Source organism: Leopardus geoffroyi, chromosome B2 (genome assembly GCF_018350155.1).
Source record: "Leopardus geoffroyi isolate Oge1 chromosome B2, O.geoffroyi_Oge1_pat1.0, whole genome shotgun sequence".
NCBI classification, from domain to species: Eukaryota; Metazoa; Chordata; class Mammalia; order Carnivora; family Felidae; genus Leopardus; species Leopardus geoffroyi.
The window spans coordinates 56,887,465-56,907,940 of record NC_059332.1 but is presented as its reverse complement, the minus strand read 5'-3'; the positions used below and the strand labels follow the sequence as shown (position 1 = coordinate 56,907,940).

At 34.9% G+C, this 20,476-nt stretch overlaps 1 long non-coding RNA gene across 2 annotated transcripts in view; it reads left to right on the top strand.

Annotated features, from left to right (window-relative positions):
• The first annotated feature begins 417 nt into the window (after nt 1–417).
• The window catches only part of LOC123609747, a 39,650-nt gene continuing 19,591 nt past the window's right edge, over nt 418–20,476 (top strand). The window contains exons 1-2 of one of the 2 annotated variants that reach the window (XR_006717951.1): nt 418–595; nt 19,869–19,948. This is a non-coding gene — a long non-coding RNA (uncharacterized LOC123609747). Of the gene's footprint in view, nt 596–19,752; nt 19,949–20,476 lie in introns of both variants that reach the window. The other variant, XR_006717950.1, reaches the window with a different exon arrangement.

Here is a 20,476-nt window from a genome sequence, read left to right as displayed (position 1 = left end):
AGTCAGAGATTTAGGGGAGTGTCTAAACCTTTTCTGGACTTGACCATGAAATTTCCCAGTCAGGTGAATTTGCCCCCTTGTTTTCTGTATCTTGTAATCTCTTCCGCCCCCTGGTGACTATGTGCAGTAAAGTAGTCTGTCTAGTGGAGCCACAAGAAGGGATGCCTGCCTTTGTCTCAGAGCCCCTTGGTCTGACACTAAACTGCCAATTATATCAGTGTGCTGCATCAGTCAAGGCAGAAACCATTCCCTTGGGGAGCTCTCTGATAAAGCAGATCATTAGATTCAGGCCATGCTTCTCTCTCTCTCTCCTGAGTGGAGGGAGAAGTCTGAGAGTTTGGGGTTCTCTCCACATCATGCTGTGCTGTGCCAGGGAGTAGACGGACTATGATGGGCAAATACAAAGAACATTCTTACTGTCTTCTATCCAACTCTTTCTGGCTTTGTTCTTACCTGAGGTGCTCACCTTCTTAACTGGCTTCTGGAGTTCTCACAAAGGTAATTTTGGTCCTATATTATTACCAGGTCGGTCGGTGTTTCTATAGGGGAATGTGAACCTGGGCCCTCCCACTGCACCAGTGCTGACATCACTTCAGTAAGTCATTTTTGAAATATAAATTTTTATTAAATTAAATCTAATGTATTGTAAATAGAATTTTTACGAGATATTTTTGTTAAACTTTCTAAAATACCCTTTCCTTAGAAAATATTTTGGCTCATTTTATCTCTTTTTAAACCCTCAAGACACTTGACTAATTTTAAAAATCAGCTGACACACTTTTATGCAATGTCACATAAGTTAGTATAAGCATGACATTATAAATATCTCTTTTCAGTGGCCATGATTGGTTGCTTATTCTTTCATTGCTCATTTTGCTGGTTAATATATCATTATGAAGGGAAGCAGTTTTCAAGAGCTAATAAATTTTGTTAAGCTTTAAGTGGCTACAGTTTAAAAAGTAAAAATATTTCCTACTATGACTTAGTTTCAGGTGTGCAGGTAAAAAAGGAGATAGCATACCGAAATACTCAGTCCATATTAATTCCCAGTAGAATTTTACTCAATAGAATTTGTCTTACTTTATGCATAGAAAAGGTAATATAAACAAAATTAAGACATGATGTGTTTTTAAAAGAATTACAAATAAGAATTAAATAATTTTTTTTCTTCAAAAGAAGTATACCCTACTGAATATTCAGGGCTTTGATGATAGTTGATGAAAATTGTGTTCCTTTGTCCAGTTATAAAAATATCAACACTAACATATTTATTGATTTACAGAGAAGGCGTCTGGACTTGCTAGAAGCTATTTTCCTTATCACTTTATTGCAATGACCAGAGAATATTAAAACTGTTAAAACGTAAATTGTTTTAAATAGATCAAGCACATAAAACTACTGCTTCTGAGCATTGCAAGCCATGCAAATACTTTTTGTATTCAGTGTAAAAACCTTCAAAAAGAAAATGTCTACTTCTCAACAGTAACATTTATATTCTGAACCAAAGAATGAGTCTTTCAAATGCATTTGCATTAGACACACTCAGATTGCCGCTGCCTTTAGGGCTGAATCCACTGATTAAGTGCCTATTAAGGTAAAGATAACAGATAAAAATCTACTCTTGATTAATTACATATGAGAAAAAGTATATTTAGAAACCTGACTTAGAGGTTTTGTATGATTTTAGAAAATATAATTTTCAAGTTCAAGATGATTTATCTAGAAACATCAACAATAATGGACATAAATTATAGATTTCCTTTCTCTTTACCCTTCTAAGGTGTTATACTCTTTATGCTTGCTTTACCTATTTGTCTTTATTTCTATATATCTCTGTTTATATAACTATCTGTCAATGGCCTATCACTCTATTTACTTCTAAAATATTTTTCATTACATTAAAAACAGATATTTTAGTCAAGAGCTAAGTGCAACACTGATTAGTATAGGACATTTACCACGTTGGAAGCTCTTATGGAAATAACTTTTTAAGTTCTCATGAACAGGATCCCTGCAATCCCCTTATTCATTTTCCAAAGAGCTAGTGCAAATCTGACACATACTAGATGAAAACATGAGTATCTGGAGAACTTAACTGGAGGTAGAGAAAGAATGAGAGATTTATTTAAATCCTAATGTTTTTTCTACCATTTTTGTCAAACACCAAAGCAGACTGACAGGTAACTGAACACTTCCTTTTCATATTTTAGGGCATTTTGGATATCAAATATTATGAAAATTACTCACATGTTAAAATTAAATAATAAAGATTGAATGCAGAAAGAACTTGAAAATAACCCATTTCTCCAAACTGCTCCTCCCTCTGGCTGGTGAACTAATGTAAATTATCAGCAGAAGTAGGGTCAGCCTGATAACCACCCCCCTAAAATTGTTGGCTTAGTTCTTAGAGTTTGCTCTGCTTGATTTTCCTTCTTCCTGCCCAGATGTTACTTCATTGATCTTCACCAATCCCTTTCACTTCATGTCCTCTTGATTCATCTTAGGCTGAGTGAAGTATCACAGTACCACCATCAGGATGAAATGTCATAATAACATTTACACAGCAAAATGCATTTCAAGACATCCTTCAACAATTGAAAGGAATATCAAAGCAATGGTCTTACTGAACATCTTGATGGCTCATATTCTTCTAGCTTATTGGGTAATATCAACAAATTCTTCACGTCATAGAAATCTTGTGAGGCAGCCTGGTAAGCCTTGCACTATTGCATATCTACATATCTCTTGTGGGTGTACTTGTTTCTAGAATTTCTTCAAATAAAAAATGCAGAGAAATAATTTCCATAGCAGTCAAGAGGTTATGGTCATTTATTATAAAATACAGCTAGACATGCCGTGAAAATTGGTAAATCCTTATGATAAAGTAAAGCAAAAACAAGCCTGTCTTTTTAAAAAACATATGGCTCATCAGATGTATATGAGTTTGCTTTAATGATGGAATAATCTACTTTTCCTGTCCAGAATAATGGAATATTTTAGGTTAAATCTTTAGTCTTTTGGTGATCTGCTTCTGAAGGAAGACTAAGCCCTTTCATAAACTGAGTCATAAATAGTGAGGTAGATGCAGTGGGGAGGTAATCTGCAAGAAGTTACTGTAACTGAAAGAGTAGATAACCAGCCCATGTGTCCTTTAGGCTGTAACATATAGTTATTTACAGCCCTTAGTTTACAAAGATTTTGTTATAATTAAGAGACTCGTGGATCAATGCTACAAAGAAAACAAAAACAAAAACAAGACAATTAAAATCACCTTATTTTCCTGAATACTAGTATAAGTCCAACATACACAAAACCATGTAAAATATAGATACTTGCATATATAACTAAAAACACACTGTGGACTTAGAAATCGCATTTTTTTTCTAAATAAGTTTATTATTGACTATTCATGCTCCTTTCCTCCATAGTCTCTTTTGAGGAAAGAAAAGTTGTATTTGAAAATCCTGTTTAATAAATAAGATAAAATGTTCGCAGTTGGAGTGGCGTGCAAATTAAAATTTTTTTTTTCAATGTTTATTTATTTTTGGGACAGAGAGAGACAGAGCATGAACGGGGGAGGGGCAGAGAGAGAGGGAGACACAGAATCGGAAACAGGCTCCAGGCTCTGAGCCATCAGCCCAGAGCCCGACGCGGGGCTCGAACTCACGGACCGCGAGATCGTGACCTGGCTGAAGTCGGACGCTTAACCGACTGCGCCACCCAGGCGCCCCTGGCGTGCAAATTAAAATGCAGTGTTTTACAATCTGAATTTAAAAGATTATCACCTAAACTGATTATCCTCAAAATTAAAATGACACTCTTATCCATCTATTATAGAATTACTCAAAAAATGATAAAGCAGGGGGGCGCCTGGGTGGCGCAGTCGGTTAAGCGTCCGACTTCAGCCAGGTCACGATCTCGCGGTCCGTGAGTTCGAGCCCCGCGTCGGGCTCAGAGCCTGGAGCCTGTTTCCGATTCTGTGTCTCCCTCTCTCTCTGCCCCTCCCCCGTTCATGCTCTGTCTCTCTCTGTCCCAAAAATAAAATAAACGTTGGAAAAAAAAAATTAAAAAAAAAAATGATAAAGCAGGGAGCCTGAGTGGCTCAGTCGGTTAAGCCTCGGACTTCAGCTCAGGTCATGGTCTCACGGCTTCTGAGTTCAAGCCCTACATGGGCTGTATGCTATCAGCCCAGAGCTTGCTTCTAAACTCTATCTCCCCCTCTCTTTGTGCCCCTTTCCGGCTTGCATGCTCGCTCTCTCTCTCTCTCTCTTTCTCTCTCTCTCAAAAATAAATAAAATTTAAAAAAACGATAAAAAGCTTTCAATTAAATTTGAAGACCACGCTTGGGATAGTTTGGCTTAACAAAAAAGACTATAAGGTACATGTGAAACTCCAATTTTCCTTAGGGGACATTCACAAATATAGTTTTTCTGCAGAAAAGGAGAAGCTAAGCATGAATTCTTTAGCTTCAGAAGGTATGCTTGTGTAGTTTAACGATATATAAGCTATGTGGCACTTAAAAGTCATCATTTCTATGCTCAATAACAGAATAGACTGTATATAAAAAACTAGACTATATATAAAATACATATGTAAGGATAAGTATATATCTATGTGTAAATACATATATATGTAAATATATATGTATATATATGTATAGATATATGTGTAGGTTATATATAGGTATGTATATATACTACTATTCTCTTTATGGCCATATTTATTTTTTAAATATATGTTCTAACATGGAGTTTATATAATATATAGTTTATATATGTTTATAGTTATATATTATATAGTTTATATATTATATATAAAATAATACGATAGCATCTATCTCTCAAATTATATCAAGACATCCAGAGCTCTCTGATGAGGCCCTACTTGAGCTTAAACTATCCAAAGAAGTCAGAACTCTTAAGAAAGGTCAGTCATGCTTCCAAACATCATGTGAAGAAGTAATTGGAGGGTCAGATTCACTATATTTGCCTCTGCTGAAAACTCTCCCTGTAAAGTTGTTTTTCACAGAGTTCAGTGGGTTTCACAGATTTTAGTTCCTAAGGCTACAGCTTTTTAATCAAGACCTGTGCAGCCATTTTCCCTCAGTCATACCACTATAACAAGTTAGCTCCAGAAACTGGCACCATTTCCTACCCTTTCCTAATCCAACTCCATTTGGTGTGGCTTTGCAGCTCCTTCCATCAAAAAGGAGGTTATTCTTCTATTCCTTGAATCTGGGATGGTCTTGTCTCTTGCTTTGACCAATGGAATATGATGGAAGTGATGCTATACAAATTCCAAACTGAGGCCTCAGAAGGCCTTGCACCCTTCTTCTCATTGTCTTAAAACTCTGTTGCTGCCATTTGAACAGGCTCAGGCTAACCAACTGAATGAAGAGTGACATTATGCTCCTTCACCAAACCATATAGGGAGTGAAGGCTCTGAGATGAACTAGAACCCAGCCATTAGAGCAACATGAGCTAAGATCAGCTAAGCCTGGCTCAGATCAGCAAAATCACCACATAAACCATAGACATGTGAGAAGTAACAAATGATTGTTGTCTTAAGCCTCTAAGTTTTAGGATGGTTTATTATATAGAAAGCTAATCAATGCATTATTTATCACCTCAGAACTTTAGAACTCTTCTGTGGAGTATAGGGCACCAGTCCAGAGTAACAGTAGCTTTCTTCATATTGAGTTTTCCTTCCCTTTCTTGCCAATGGACATTAATTTATCAGTAAGTTTTGTTAATGAACTACAGAAGTGAAGAAGTTAAGGTCTGGACTCATAGCTCTCAGTACGTTCTCTTCTTCCTATGCAAATTGATCTCCTCAATAGGTGTATCATTTCATGATAACAAGTACTACACAAAACCACCATAAAATTTAGGGAAGTGATGGATATGTTTAGTACCTTGATGGCGGTGATGGTATCATTTCAGGATACTCTATAGCTTCTAAAGTCCTTCACCTGCATAATCTCATTTTAGAAATATCATTTCCCACAATTTCAGTAAAGAGAAAACTGAGTCATAAAAATGAAATAATTTGTCTGATAAATTGAGTAAATGTCAGATTCAGGATTTAATCCATGGTCTTTAGACCCCAGGCTCCACATTCTTTTCACACAATAATATTTCCCTTCATAATCAGCAAAATTAATATTTTGAAAGAATGTTGATATTTCAGGTTCTGCATTCACTGGCAATTTAACAGCCTAAAAATGTCATTAAAAGTAATATGAGAAACTATACTTGTAACAAGTAGAGTGCACTAATTAATCCAGCTGAAATCTAATGCAATATGCTAGTTATTAGTGAATAAGGCTTGACTAGTATCACATCAATTTAAATTTTATTTATGCATGAAAGAGATGACACTTTTTCTTTTTGCTGACTACTTTTTCTTTCTTATTTCCCCAGCAGATCAGTTGAAAATGTTCTGCATATCAATATATTGGGATAGCCAGGGCGGGATGGCATAGTTCTTAATTTGACTAAGTACCAAGAACTGGAATTATCTATTCATCCATCCATCCATTTGTCCATCTATTCATGTATATGACTTAATATAAAATTACCAGTGGGCTATTATATGAATGTGATTTACACTTATATCTAGAGAATGTTACATCTTGTTATGGATATGCCTACTTAGAAGCTAAGTCTTGACTTCAAAATATTTGGGCTCCCAGATGTAGACTGGAATAGTTAGCACAATATAGTGGGAAAAGATTTTAGCATCAAACAAACTTAAATGTGAATCTTCAATCTACCACCAACAGGATGGTCTTAGATAAATCACTTAACTTTTCTTAGCTCCATTTGACAATGTGTAAAATGAAACAGTTTATATATTCTATATTTACAGATATGTATAGCAAGTCTGTATGCATAGAATCTGAAATATAATTTAAGCACTTTATACATGTTGTCATGAATAAACATTAAAAAATTAATAAAAGTGATGTTGCATAAATAATAAATAAAGTAATATTGCTACAGTTATATAGTAGCTAATGCAATCCTTTATATTAGTTTTTAATATAATAGACCTTAATTTGTTGAAGGTTTTAAACCTGGTAAAAGAGAAATCCAGTACTCACATTCAAGATTGACTCATCATTTTACGACAACATATTTAAGCATCTATGAGGTTGAATCTATGTGAAATTAAAATATAGAAAGTAAAATATATAAAAAAGGTTTGACATATTTGAATTAATTTGTTGATAATTTTAGAGCATATAAGAAACAATGATGAAAAGCATTACTTTTGAAATTCAGTTTTACTAATAATGAAAACATATGTTTATAGAAATAATGGTTACACACAGAAAAAAGAATACCATCTTAATATTTGCAAAACCAAAGGAAAGGAATATAGGGTTATAGTCCTACAGGGCCAAAGAGTTTAAGAAAGAGTGTTTGAATATCCCAAGAGAAGGAAGCTTGTCCTAACAGCAGATGTAAGAAGCATTATGACCCAACAACCATACAAATTGCAGAAAAACATCCCTCAAATCTGACTACATAATTCTGAATAACCTCAGTGAGAAAGAAAAATGGAAAATAGAAAATATCCAAGAAAGCGGCATGTTTGACCAATTAGCTCCATGAAAAACTCAGATTTGAGGGGCGCCTGGGTGGCGCAGTCGGTTAAGCGTCCGACTTCAGCCAGGTCACCATCTCGCGGTCCGTGAGTTCGAGCCCCGCGTCAGGCTCTGGGCTGATGGCTCAGAGCCTGGAGCCTGTTTCCGATTCTGTGTCTCCCTCTCTCTCTGCCCATCCCCCGTTCATGCTCTGTCTCTCTCTGTCCCCCAAAAAATAAATAAACGTTGAAAAAAAAAACTCAGATTTGAAAAAAGGCAACAAAATATGGAGCATCTGGGTGGCTGAGTAGCTTAAGCATCCAAGTTTGTCTCAAGTCATGATCTCACAGTTTGTGAATTCAAGCCCAGCATCAGGCTCTGTGCTGACAAATCAGAGCCCAGACCCTGCTTTAGATTCTGTGTCTCCTTCCCTCTGCCCTTCCCCCACTCACACTCTGTCTCTCTCTTTCTCTCTCTCTCTCAAGAAAAAAAGAAAAGGAAAAGGAAAGAAAAGCAAAGAAAAGAAAAAAGGCAAAAATGTGAATTTGAAGTGAGCATCAAATAACAAAGACAATGCTAACAAAAAATGATACGACAATATACTGAAAATTTCAACGATATGAAAACCTTACAGTGTTACGGGATTATATCTTTAGAAGCTAAAGATAATTGCTAGAGTCTTTTGTTTATTGTTTGTTCTTTTAAGAATGTTCAAGCTAGAAAATGAAGGAATAAAAAGCCTTCCTGGGGAGTCCTTCCAAATATCTGAACTAAAGAAATCTTTGCCCAACCCTTTAACAAAATGTAAGATATCATTCATAGTTCATAAGTTGTAAGTTCTTGTGTGATGCCAAGACACAGAGATGGGAGTTTTTTACACTGTCAGTTTGTAACTTACTAACTGTACTACCTCAGCAGAATTATTTAACTTCTTTGTACCTTATTTTCCCACCTTTAAAATGAGAATAAAAATAGTCCTTGGCTCACAATGTTATTGTGAGATTTAAATAGGGTCATATAAGGTACAGAATTGTTGAATCATTCTATTATATACCTGAAGCAAATATGATGCTGTAAGTTAATGATACTTGAAAAAATATGTAAATAGGGTAACATATTTAAAGCATGAGAACCAAGAAGTCCATAGCAGCATTTAATGCTTTCTGTTTCTATTACTCTACTCCTTGGTGTACTGATAAACTATTCATAACAAGGTGGGTGGGGTTGGAGGGAGGCCTCATTTGTAGTGTTTGCCAATGTCTATGGTGCAAATACTCTCATCATGGCTGATCTCATCTTTCATGAAGTCACTGAATGAGAGTTGGATAGAGATGTACCCTTGCATATTATGGTGTAATATTGCCATCATCCAGTTATCAGTAACTTCAGGAGCATAGATGATAGTAAAATTTAGTAAAAAGAAACTAGGAAATAATAAGTTTTGAGAAATTGTTACTTTGTTTTTAGAAAGAAGAAAGAAAGAAAAAGAAAGAAAGAAAGAAAGAAAGAAAGAAAGAAAGAAAGAAAGAAAGAAAGAAAGAAAGAAAGAAAAGGAAGGAAGGAAGGAAGGAAGGAAGGAAGGAAGGAAGGAAGGAAGAAAGAAAAAGAAAATAAAACACCTGAGTAATGAATTGCAAAAATATATATTCAAGGTGTGCCATGAGCAAATCTTACCTAGAATTTTAAGTTCTAGGAGAGCAGGCAGTGTCTGTTATATCTGACAATCATTTGACTCTCCACAGAACAGAGTAAATAAACAAAAAGTGCTTATTCATGGAGGGCCTGTTGGAATAAGAAGTACTATTTTAAAGATATATCTATATCGATAATATAGTATTATATATCTGTATATATATAAATTTGGCTTTTCCATACTTTGTATTTATTCCATAATAAAATATATTACTCTTATTAGTATTAACAGCAAAAAGTAAAGCTATATAACATCCAAATCAAAGTAGTTTGTTTAGAAACAGAATTAGTCAACATTACAAGGATGTTAAGGCACGATTGTGACCTAGTTACAGTTGGATCCAAAGGTTAACACAAATTTTCACAGCTATCTCACTCCCTCCAACCGCCTATGGCTAGGAGTTGGTTTTATGCTGTCCTAATCCCAACAGATTTTCATCTTCATGCTAAATAGAATGGTCACATTCTCCCAGTTATTGTGATGCAAACCCAATAGCAAAGAAGTGTATTTTATATTTGACTTAGCCTAAAAATATCACAGAGGATTCTGATGGGCCCAGGATAGGTAATTAGGTAATATGCCCATCCACAAACCAATCACTGTAGCCTTGAAATAGAATATTTGAACTGACTAGTGTAGATCATAGTTTTTTAGTGGAGAAGGAGCAGTTTGCTAAACTTCCCAGTTCTATAGAAGAGATGATTCCTTAAAGAAAGGCACATTGGGAAATAAATAATATATGTCTACTGCAATTATGAAATGAAGGTGAAAGGTAAATTGGTAGCTAGAGGGGAGTATAAAGCTTAAGGAATTCTCATGAAATAAAATGTTATGTATGATATTTGTAAATTACCTAAAGTTAACAGGAACTATAAATATAGTAGATGGGAAGACTGGATTCAAAATGTTCTCAATTGGCAGAAATGAGAAACATAAAATGTAATTTCAAAGGAGCAAATATAAATTCCTACATTTAGGTTCAAACAGTTGGTTTTATATTTTTAAAAAAGTGGAAAAACAGGATTTATAGCAGTTCTACTGAAAAAGAAAAACATGAAGTTTTATTTAGCTTCAAGTTCAATAGGAACTGACAGCATGACACTGTTGCTAAAAAAGGTAATCCAATCTTTGGCTGTTGTATGGCTCAGAACAAAGAAGATTATAGTCTCCTAGTGCTCTGTGCTGATCATATTAAATCCAGATTATTGCCTCCAGTTTTGGATTCCATACTTTAAGAGCGACACTAACAAACTCAAGGGAATCCTGAGTGAGATGAATAGGGTCAAGTAATATCTTGAAATGACAGAATAAACTGGGTATATTTTTATCACAGAAGGGATGGCTTCAGAGTATACAATATACCTCCTTCAACTATTTTCAGGTGTATCTATGGGAAAGGAAGATAATTAAGTCTGGGGTCTAAAAGGACAGAACAACACTGATAGAGTTCAAAATAAAATGAATTCTGGCTTACTAGGAGGATGACATTTCTTTTTTTAATTTTTTTTTATTTTTTAATGTTTATTTATTTCTGAGAGACAGAGACATAGCACAAGCAGGGGAGGGGCAGAGAGAGAGAGGGAGACACAGAATATGAAGCAGGCTCTGGGCTCTGAGATGTCAGCACAGAGCCTGATGCGGGGCTCAAATCCACAAACCGTCATGACCTGAGCTGAAGTCAGACACTTAACCCACTGAGCCACCCAGGCGCCCCTGAAGGATGACATTTGAAATGACTGTATCCCAAAGTAGTGTGCTTTTTACTGGAGGTGTTAAGCTATACATTAGCACAATGGAGTGAGAGAGGAACAAATCACTAAGGATATGAATGAGAGCAGGAAGTTCTGGACACTGCTCCCTGCTAAAACACTACACAAATATTCAAAATATGTATATCAGTTATATTCTAACTTTTATTTGCCTTCTGCAATTTTACTTCATGCTGTCTTTATATGTTTTTTTAAATTTGATTTTAACGGCTTTATCGAGATGTATTTGACATACAACAAACTGCACATAAAGTGTATAATGTAGTGTTTTGACATATCTCTGTTTCTGTGAAACCATCAACACAATCAAGAAAGGGAACATGTCAAACACCGCTAAAGGTGTTCTCATGCCTCTTTGGAATTCCTCCCTCCCCAAATTTCCCTCACTCCAACTGCTTGCATCCCTCAGCAAACACTGATCTGTTTTTTTTTGCCCCATTAATTTGTTTGCAGTTTTTTAGAATTTTATATTGGCTACTCTTTTTCTGGCTTGTTTTATGCAAAATAATTATTTGTGGTTTATCCATGTTAATGTGTGTATCAATAGTTCAATCACTTTATTGCTTAGTAGTATTCTACTATATAGATATTGCATAACTTGTTCATGTATTCACCTATGCATGGACAATTGGACTGCTTTCAATTTGGGACTATTAAAAATTTTGGTAGAGACAAATACTTTCACTTCTTTGTGTAAATATCTAGGAGTAAAAAGGCTGGACTGTATGTAGGTATATGTTTAACATTTTCAGACATTTTGGCCAATATTTTTCCAAAACGGTTGCACCATTTTACATTTCTACAAGAACTGCTTGCAAGTTCCATTAATTCCACATCCTGGGAATCTATTCAACTGCAGACCCTCTAATGGGTATATAGTGGTATCACACTGTGGTTTTAGTTTGCATTTTCCTAATTACTAACATTGTTAAGCATTTTTTCATGGGCCTATTTGCCATCCATTTGACTACTCTGAAGTGTCTAAGTCTGCCCATTTAAAATAATTAGTTTAATTTCCTATTATTTCGCATTATAAACACAAGTTCTCTATCAGATATATTAGTGCAATATTTCCTCTCCATCTGAAGCTTGTCTTTCATTCCCTTAATATTTTTGAAAGAGCAGAGTTTTTAATTTTAATGAAGTCAATTTATCAATTTGTTTCATGGGTTATACTTTTTTTAATTTTTTTTTTAAATTTTTTTTTCAACTTTTATTTATTTTTGGGACAGAGAGAGACAGAGCATGAACGGGGGAGGGGCAGAGAGGGAGGGAGACACAGAATCAGAAACAGGCTCCAGGCTCTGAGCCATCAGCCCAGAGCCCGACGCAGGGCTCGAACTCACGGACCGCGAGATGGTGACCTGGCTGAAGTCGGACGCTTAACCGACTGCGCCACCCAGGCGCCCCGGGTTATACTTTTTTAATAGAGTGTGCTAAGAAATCTTTATCTAACTAAATACTTATAAAGATTTTCTCAAAAGTTTTATTTTAGAAAGTTTATTGTTATTAGATTCTACATTAAGTCTGTTTTCCGTTTTGAATAATTATTTTATGTAATACACAGGATGGAACCAAATCCATTTTTTTTTCACATATGGACAAGTGATTGTTCCAGTACAATTTACTGAAAGGATAACTCTTTCTCTAGTGAAATACTTCACATCTGCTTTATAAGAAGTCACTTTTCCTTGTATTCTGTTACAAAGATCTAGTTTTCTAACTTTATGCCAATACCAACCACACTGTCATTATAACTAGCTTTATTGGAAATATTCAAATGGTGTTGTGTTAGAATTTCAACATTGCTTTTCTTCTTCAAAGGAGTTTTGCCTATTCAGTGCCTTATGAACTTCCATATGAATTCTAGAATCAGTTTGTCAATTTTTACTAAAACTCCTAGTGGGATTTTAAGTAGAATTGCATTGATTTTGGAGATCAATTTAGGGAAAATTGGCATATTTACAATAAAGAGCCTTACAAGTCATGATGACAGTATATCCCTCCATGTTTTTACATCCTTAATTTTCTCAGCAATGTTTTGGAGTTTTCTGTGTAAGGGTCTTGTACATTTTTTGTATGTGTATTTATCACTAACTATTTTTCCATCCTTTGTAGCTGTCGCTATTTTTTGCAATTTCAATTTCCAGTTTTGTTACTACTATAAAGAAATACAGGGGCTCCTGGGTGGCTCAGTGGGGTAAGTGTCCAACTCTCAATCTCCCCTCAGGTCACGATCTCGCAGTTCATGAGTTCAAGCTCCACGTCAGGCTCTGTGCTGACAGTGTGGAGCATGCTTGGGATTCTTTCTCTCTCCCTCTCTCTCTGCCTCTCCCCTGCTCACTCTCTCTCTCACAATAAATAAATTAACTTAAAGAAAAAAAAAAGAAATCCAATCCGTGTTTATATATTGACTTTATACCTTGTATGTATCCTTTCTGTAAATTCTATTAGATCCCCTATGAATATGAGCATGTTGTCTGAGAATAGTCCAGAGAATAGCCTATGGAAAGAGTATGGTTTTAATGTATAATAGCCTTCATGTCCACTCATGTTTGGGAGTTCTATCTCAAGAAAATGACACAAAAGCCAAATTTTGAGAAGAGCTAAAATAAAAATTCTAGCTCTACTTTGGCACTGCCTGTGGAGGTGACAGCCATCTCTTCTTCAGCGTCATGGCCACTTTCCTATCTGGTGAAGCCGAAGATTGTTAAAAAGAGGACCAAGGTGTTTATCCAGCACCAGTCATACCAACATGTCAAAATTAAGTGCAAGTGGCAGAAACCCAGAGGCATTGACAATAGGGTGTGTAGAAGATTCAAGGGCTAAATCTTGATGCCCAACATTGATTATGGGAGCAATAAGAAAAGCACATGCGGTCCATTGGCTTCCTGAAGTTCCCCATCCACAGTGTCAAAAAGCTTGAAGTGCAGCAAATGTGCAACAAATCTTACTGTGAAGAGATTGCCCACAGCATCTCTTCCAGGAACTGCAAAGCCATTGTGGAAAGAGCAGCCCACTGGCCATCGGCATCACCAACCCTAATGCCAGCCTGCACAGCGAAACAGCGAAAAAGAGGAATATTCAGACAGCTTATGTGCATGTTGCATTTGTGTCTATAAAACCACAAAATAAAATAAAACAAAATAAAATAAAATAAATTATTAAATTAAATTGAAATTAAATAAGAATTCTAAAGTAAAACCTTCAAGTTTAAAATAACGTATCCATAAGAAGAAAATAATAAAGACAAAAAGAGAAAAAACAATAAGAAGAAAAGATACAAACTACTCAATAGTCATTAAAATGGGGATGTAGATGTCTTATATTTGATGTTCAACTGCAAATACAATCTTACTTTCCATTGAATATGGAAACCTCCATTCTAAATTTTACATGAAATTTATGGACAAAGGGAAAAAACATCATTGACAACAAGAAAAATGTTAAAATAAAAGTATTATATTAAAATTTCTCAGTAAGACAAAATGTACAAATATATAAGAAAGATATCATTCTATAAGCAAATTAAGATCCATTCTGTGTCAATAAATCCATGGCCTGATTAAAGAAAGCCCCTTTGAATAAATAAATAAGGTGATTTTAAAATAATGAACAAAAGCAGATGAATTTTGTTACTTGCACTCTACTACGTAGCACAAATTATTTTCTAACAAGATTAAATAATATTGTTGACAAATTTTATGTATTCCTACCTTGTTCCGTTTTTTTAAATCTTTATGGAGCCCTGTTATCTCTTTTGCATTTAAAACTCTTGACCATTTATTTGTATTTATCAAATCACCTCTTTATTTATTTAGTTAGTAGTTAGTTTATATTCAAGTTAGTTAACATACAGTGTAGTATTGGTTTCAGGAATAGAATTCACTGGTGCATCACCTGCATATAACACCCAGTGCTCATCACGATAAATGCTCTCCTTAATGCCCATCACCCATTTAGCCCATCCTCCCACCCACCTCCTCTCCAGCAACCCTCAGTTTGTTCTCTGTATTTAAGAATCTCTTATGGTTTGCCTCCCTCTCTGTTTTTATCTTATTTTCCTTCTCTTCCCCTATGTCCATCTGTTGTGTTTCTCAAATTCCACATCTGAGTGATATCATATGATATTTCTCTATTACTGACTTATTTCGCTTAACACAATACACTCTAGTTCCATCCACATTATTGCAAATAGCAAGATGTCATTCTTTTTGATTGCCAAGTAGTATTCTGTTATATATATACATATATATATATATTCCAGTTTTAATTTTTCGAGGAACCTCCATACTGTTTTCCAGAGTGGCCGCACCAGTTTACATTCCTACCAACACTGCAAAAGTGTTCCTCTTTCTCCACATCCTCTCCAACATCTGTTGTTTCTTGAGTTATCAATTTTAGCCATTCTGACAAGTGTGAGGGGGTACCTCATTGTGGTTTTGATTTGTATTTCTCTGATGATAAGCAAAATTTTTCAACAAGATACTAGCAAATTGAATTCAACAGTACATTAAAATAATTATTCACCATGATCAAGTGGGATTTATTCCTGGGCTGCAGGGCTGATTCAATATTCACAAATTAATCAGTGTGATACACCACATTAATAAAAGAAAGAATAAGAACCATATCATCCTCTGCAGAAAAAGCATTTGACAAAATATAGCACGTTTCTTGATAAAAGCCCTCAAGAAAGTAGGGACAGAAGAAAAATAACTCAAGATCACAAAGACCATATATGAAAAGCCCACAGTTAGTATCATCCTCAGTGGGGAAAAACTGAGTTTTCTTCCTAAGGTCAGGAACACGACAGGGATGTCACCACTGTTGTTTAACATAGTGTTGCAAGTCCTAACCTCAGCAAGCAGACAACTAAAAGAAATAAAAGATCCAAATTAGCAAGGAAGAAGTCGTGCTTTCATTCTTCACAAACGATATGCTACTCTAAGTGGAAAACCGAAAGACTTCACCCAAAACCTGCTAGAATTGATACATGAATTCAGCAAAGTCACAAGATATAAAATCAATGTACAGAAATTGGTTTCATTTCTATACACCGATAATGAAGCAGCAAAAGAGAAATCAAGGAATCAATCCCATTTACTATTGCACTAAACACCAAAAAATACCTAGGAATAAACCTAACCAAAGAGGTAATGGTCTGTACGTTAAAAACTATAGAAAGCTTATGAAGGAAATTGAAGAAAACACAAAGCAATGGAGAAACATTCCATGCTCATGGATTGGAAGAACAAATATTGTTAAAATATCTATACTAGCCAAAGCAACCTACACATTCAATGCAATCCCTTTCAAAATAACACCAGCATTCTTCATAGAGCTAGAAAAAACAATTCTAAAATTTTATGGAACCAGAAAAGACCCCAAATAGCCAAAGTAATGTTGAAAAAGAAAACCAAAGCTGGAACCATCACAATTCTGGACTTCAAGCTGTGTTACAAAGCTGTAATCATCAAGACAGTATGATACTGCACAAAAATAGACACATAGACCAATGGAATAGAATAGAGAACCCAGAAATGGACTCACAAATGTGTGGCCAATTAATCTTTGACCAAGCAGGAAAGAATATCCAATAGAGAAAAGACAGTCTCTTTAGCAAATGGTGCTGGAAAAACTGGATGGCAACATGCAGAAGAATGAAACTGGATCACCTTCTTACACCATACACAAAAATTGTCAAAATAGATTAAAGACCTCAGTGTGAGACAGGAAACCTTCAAAACCCTGGAGGAGAAAATAGGCAGCAACCTCCTTGACCTTGGCCACAGCAACTTCTTACTTGACATGTCTCCAGAGCCAAGGGAAACAAAAGCAAAAATAAACTATTGGGACCTCATCAATATAAAAAGCTTCTGCACAGTGAAGGAAGCAATCAACAAAACTAAAAGGCAACCTGTGGAATGGGAGAAGATATTTGCAAATGACGTACAGGATAAAGGGTTAGTATCCAAAATGTATAAAGAACTTATCAAACTCAACTCTCATAAAAACAAATAATCCAGGGAAAAATGGACAGAAGATATGGATAGACTGTTTTCCAAAGAAGACATCCAGTTGGCTAACAGACACATGAAAAGATATTCAACATCATTCAAATCACTTCTTGGTCTTTTATTCTTCCCCAGTTGGGTGTACTAGGAGCATCAGTGTATATATTGATAATTAAAAGGTTAAAAATAGAACAGACATGAACTCATATAGATATTTTTCTGATAATTTAAAGAGTTACCTCTTTTATTTACTTACATGATCTATAATAAATCACATTTGTCCTTTAATCCTAATAAGGACATGGACTTTATTATTATATGTTGTAGATACAGAAATTCAAGTTATAACTCATATTCTTTTTCCTTAAGGAAGTGCAACATAGTCTCAATTTTTTTTTTTTTTGAGTAGCTTTAGCTGTTTCATTCTCTACCACTGATCATATGGTCGTGTAGGCCAAAGACTATGTCTTACAGTTGATTGTATCTTACTTCAATGCCTAACACAAGCTCTGTTCTTGGGAGATGCTGAGTCTGTATTTGTTAGTTGATAATGCTATATTGTAGGATAAAATCACATAAACTGTAAATAGTGCAGATGAATGTGAAATTATTAGGCTGGCTAAGTTCATTAAGTCTTTGTATGTAAAGTGATAAAAAAAAAGAGAGAAATCAAATGGTCTGAACTTCTTCTGATAAGTAAAAATTAGTGAAGTCTGACTTCAAAGGAAATGACCATATATCAACTACTTTCTTGCCTGACTTACCTGGAAAGTTAATTTTACTGACCACTCCAGTATACCTATCGGCTGTAACAACTGTATTAGCTATGCTTCCTTACTTTCTAAAATGCGTTCATTTATAACATCCAATAGGTTCTAAACCTAAACCTTAAACATGTCATGCTGTCATCTAACTAACAAAAAAAAATGATTATCTCAAGGTTTGATATCATAAAAGTTATTATTCCTTGCATACATATAATGTATCAATATGTCAATTAATTTATTGACCTGAATTAACATGAATCTCAGAGAATTTGTTTCACACCCTTTGGTTATGCAGCTCATTGGGCTAGAGTTGGAAAGATAATAACAAACATTATATTTTATTGTCAAAAATATTCAAAATAGGGGTGCCTGGGTGGCGCAGTCGGTTAAGCGTCCGACTTCAGCCAGGTCACGATCTCGCGAGTTCGAGCCCCGGGTCGGGCTCTGGGCTGATGGCTCAGAGCCTGGAGCCTGTTTCCGATTCTGTGTCTCCTTCTCTCTCTGCCCCTCCCCCGTTCATGCTCTGTCTCTCTCTGTCCCGAAAATAAATAAACGTTGAAAAAAAAAAATTTAAAAAATATTCAAAATATTTTTTCTTGGGGAAATTAATTCTTCAATGTTAAGTTATAAAAAAGGCTAAATGCAAGGTAAAAAATTGAAAATACTATTTAGCTTAATTTGCTACATAGTTTTGTACTTACTTTGGTCCTAGTTTAATTATTTGGTGTCAACTTCTTTTCTACATAAAATTCTAATTGTATTTTCTATAGATATAGAATTAAGAGAAAAGGGTGCAGAAAAAAGCTAAGCCTGTCAACAGAGAAATTAACAAAGGAAGAGTTAATTAAATGGAAAGAAATACATTGTTATAGTATTTAAAAAAAAAACCGGGGCAAGGAATTAAAGTGACCTGGGTTATATCCTGGGCTCTGCTCAGAAAAACATGGCATTTAGTAAATAGATTCTAAGCCAATGTGTATATTTTATATGCATTACTTTGTTTACAAACTATCTCCAAGGTGTACTTTTTACATAAATTTTTTATATTACTTCATTTGGTTACAAAATTATACCCAAGATAAATATTATTCTCTTCTTTACAGATGAGGAAACAGGATTAGGGAGGTTAAGTAATTTGGGAAAGGTCACACAGGTAGTAAGTGCTTGGCTGATGTTAGAGCGAGGGAGTCTGATTCCAAATCCAGGTTCTTTCCATTTGTCATTTAGCTTATTTCAGACTCAATATGTTTATTTAGTTTTAAAAAAGGAAGGATCAGATAATCCTTTAGCCTATGCCACTTTGTAGACACGACAAAGAAAAAATCAAAAGTTTAGTTTAAAAAAGTATGTGCACAATGACTGAAATAATAAAATAATGATAAAACAGATTGTCCATCTGTTTCTGTGGCAGCATCCCACTTCCTAGAATCCCCAACACCAAAATATTTTCTCTGCACAGGTTTCACTTATTTGAGTAAAAAAAAAAAAAAAATGAAAACAGTTATTATAGCCTGAAAAAAATTACAGCATTCATTTCTAATTCTAAAAAATGATGCTGGCACACTTTCACTAAACCAGAAAATACACCTTCCTCTCTCGTGAGCCTGATTCATATTTCTTTTATTAATTCAATATGGGGTTCATAGAACAATGCATTTTATGACTATTAATTCACAACCTGTCTTCTCAATTTTCAAGTGGAACTCCCCTAACTGTGAAAAGAGTTTCATATTAAATCCATAGTAGGATACGACCCATGGTTTTGTGCCTTGAGATTTCATCAGTGGAATTATAACCCCATAATTCATGGTTAACTGTTTGTAACTTCCATACTTGAATAGTGTATATTTAAAGTATGTTTATAAAGCATGGAGATGCAAACATTTCTAAATTAATTTTTGGGTTCGTATTATAGGCTTTTTTCCTTGATGTGATTTTTTCTACTCCAATTTAATGAATTAAAAGGTGAAGCAAATTGGAAAATGAAAATGGTGGAAAATACAAGTGTAATTTCTTTGGATACTTTTATAGATAAGGTTAGAAGGACTGACTATTACTTGAAGTACCCAGCATCGTCTTCAACATTCTCCTCAAATCCTGCCACTGTGCAAGTAAGGGTGCCTAAATTTATCTTAATAGTAACTATTAAAATAAACTTTATTTCTTAAATTTGAGAATTTAATAATAGGTTAGAAATGTTTTTTTAACCAGTTGTTTATATTTCAGTGTGAATATATTCCTGATATTTTCTGAGAGCTTTCATTTAACAATCTTTATTAAGTCAATTAATTAATGTTATAACTAGAGGCCAGACCATCCTAAGCAATGAGCTACATAGATTGGTCCTGTACTCATGGAGGATGTAGAGTGAGACTGTGGCTAGCATAGGTAGGTCAGGCCAAGATTCTCTGGGGTGGAGAAATTAGACTGAAAATTGAACGTGAGAAGTCTTAATGAGAGAGCTCCATGTGGAAGGAACAATAAGTGCAAAGATACAGAGATAGAAACAATCTTAGCATGTTTAAAGAATAGAAAGAAAGCCAGTGAGGCTTAAAGTTGGAGAGAAGAGAGAGAGGTCTGGAAGAAAATATTAAATAGATCTGCCAAGAACTAGGTGTGTAGAATATTGTGAGCCATGG